This window comes from Tupaia chinensis, unplaced genomic scaffold, assembly GCF_000334495.1.
Source record: "Tupaia chinensis unplaced genomic scaffold, TupChi_1.0 Scaffold144346_1, whole genome shotgun sequence".
Taxonomy (NCBI): Eukaryota; Metazoa; Chordata; class Mammalia; order Scandentia; family Tupaiidae; genus Tupaia; species Tupaia belangeri.
The window spans coordinates 2338943-2341965 of NW_006204205.1; positions in this window are offsets into that span (position 1 = coordinate 2338943).

A 3023-nucleotide genomic window follows, 5' to 3' on the forward strand; every position below is an offset into this window, starting at 1 on the left:
GCATGAAGCAGTTCCAGCCTCCCCGACAGAGATTCGAGAGTTTAAGTGGGACTAGTTCCATCGCCTAGTGGTTAAGGGAGCCGGATCCCGCATGGCTGACATTGGGTTTGATTCCTGGCTGCTTGAAAAATATACTAGGCATGTGTGTCCAGCATCCTGATAGGAAGGGAGAGGGGAGGGAAAAGGATTGCGGTGTGACATGCCCCCTTCGGGGTACTTTGCCCCTTCCGTTCTGTGTGTCTCTGGTGAGTGCATGTGCTTCCTGGCTAGTAAACCTTTTAAAGTGTTCTGAGAGCCGAATGTCTTCCACGGGAGTGGGAAAGAAGGCAGCACCGAGGTGTGAGGTCAGTCTGTCCCGTCCCAGCATGGCCGAGCCAGGATATATGTGGGTTCTCTTCAATTCGCTGGGTTCTGTTCACCCCTTCTCACTTTGACAGTAGGAGGGGAAGTTGCTGGGCCACACGGATCCCACAGGTGGGACTGGGGCCATTTCTGACTCACTTCTCCATAGCCTTTGTGGTGGGGACCTGCTGTCTAGGTGCTTACATGACTGAAGGAGTCTGGTGTAGGACCGGTAAGCAGCAGCTTCTACCATGCGCTCTGAGTCTACCTCTGCCTCTCTTCTAGCTCCTTCCCGAAGGGTCCTAGCCTCTCTGCCATCTTCATGAGTTCCAGATTTTTTTTTTTTTGGAGAGGTTTTTGATATAGGGCACATGCTCTCGCCAGAAAGACAGAGAGAGAGTGAGAAATCACCCCCCAGGGGGGATGACCACGCCGCAATCCGTTCTCCATTCTCTCAGGATCTTGGGCACGCACGCACAGGTGCCTGGCAGCCATCGGGTCCAGGACTTGAACCACAATCAACTACATGGGAGTCCAGTGACATAGCCATTATGCCAACTGCTGGTCCCGTGAGTTCTAGATTTAAAAGTCCCCTGCTCCTTACTTAGGAAGCTGTTCTTCTCCTAGCACCCTATTGCCTCTGCTCTGAAACCTTTCGCTTCTTTCTTTCACATCAAAACTGCCTCATTTATCTGCCGGGCAATCCAGAGATGCCCTGTTCTGGGAATCCTTGTCTTCCCAGATGCCCTTTTATTCTTAGTGCCCTTGGTGCTTCCCTCCTAGGCCACCCTTTGGCTTGTGTGTTAGACATGCCCACTCGAGAGGTTTCCCAAGGAGGCAGTGCCCTCAGTGTGTTAGTGCTGTTGTGAGTCCTGGGTTGGATTCCCACTCTGGGCTTGACCTCTAGGCTCAGTGTCCCCCCAGGCCATTTTGTGGCCTCCACAGGAGTGAAGAAAGGTGAAGGGTCCCGCAGTGGGGCTGACGAGCATGCCGGGCCTTGCTGGGGTGGAGGCCATCCTGGCCTGCGATGTACCTGCATGGTCTAGGAGGGCAGACCTGGGAAGGAACGCAGCGGGTGGAAGAGTGTGTTCAGACCAGAGTTGGGTGCTCTTGGTCTGGGCCCTTTGTGTCCGCCTCAGTCTCCTGCTTTATAAAGTGAGTGAGCGACTAGCTCCCAGGCCTGTCAGGACTAAATGGACTGATGATTGTGAAAGGACTTTGTGCTCAGGGAGGAGATTTCATCATGCTGCCAACGTGATCACGCCTTGGCCCGCTAACGAGCGAGAGCCTGAAGGGGCTGCCCAGGAGAAGCCACAGTCCCGGGGCTGCCTGGAGACACCTGGTAAGAGCTGGATGTATCCCCAACCATCCAGGATGTAGGGTCCTGCTAGGTGACAGGGCTTCTTGGGAACCTCTTAGGCCCATTCCCTGTTCTTCATGTCCTCTCCCTGAAGCAAGCCCAGAAGGTCCTTCCCATTATCCCCTGGGCTATTCTCATGGACTGAGTTAAGAGGCAAGGGAGGGAGCAAGGATAGAGGGGCTTGGCTATGAAAGTGTGCTCTGAGGTTTCCACTTCCCGGCCATTGCATTAATAGCCAAACACCTGGACTCCTTTCACTCAGGCCTGGCGTGTGCACCGAGGCGACAGTGCGGGTCAAAGTAGACGCTGTGTCTGCCCTTGTGTTAGCTGTCAGCTAGAGAAGAACAAGCATCAGTCGCTGTGTCGTGAGTGCTGTAAGCTGAAAACGCATTTCATGTTAGCTGTATTCTAGTAACAGCTAACACTTAGCCAGGGCTTACTAGAGACCCAGCACTCACTGTTCTGTGTCCACCCCAACCCGAAAGGTAGTTAATGTTACTATCTCCCTTTTACAGGTTGGGAAGCAGAAGCATGGAGAGCATAGCACATTGTCTAAGTTCTGAGAGCTTGAGGACCAGTGGGAGCTGGGGTTTGAATTAAAGCATGGTCTGGCTCCAGACTCTCTGTTCTTTATCATGGATTCCCTGCTACTATTGAAAACAAGATGAAAGTAAGAAAAGGTAAGAAGAAAAACTATCCAAAGGTTCTCGACATTCGGGTATAGCCTCTGTTTAAATTTATTTTATTATGAATTTGGGATCAGCAGGTGGCGTGGTGGTTAAGGTGCTGGATACTCCCACATGGTCAACCACAGTTCAAGTCCCGGACCTGGTGGCTTGCTTTCTCACTTTTCTTCTCTCTCTCTCTCTGTCCCTCTCTCTGGCCAAATTAAAATAAATGAATGAATAAATAAAATTAAATAATTTAAAAATATTTTATTATGAATATAGCACAGCACATTATAAAAACTACATCAAACTGAAAAATGACATCGGACAAATGTGTAGTTCAACAAATTATTAGAAAGCAAATACTCGTGTAGCTACTGAGCAGGTAGAGAAAAAGAACTTTCCCTGTGACCCGTCCCCCTCCCCAGTCACTACTCTTATACTCCCCACAGGGAACTATTATTTGACATGTATGGCAATTGTTTCCTTTTCTTTTTAGATTTATCATCTAAGTACACATCCCTAAACACTGTCATTGGAAATTTGGGTAAGTTGAAGCACAGTATGCAATGTATACTTTTGTGGCTGGCTTTTTGTTTTTTTTTTGTTTTGCTTTAGGGTACATGTGCTTGTGTGTGTGTGTGTGTGTGTGT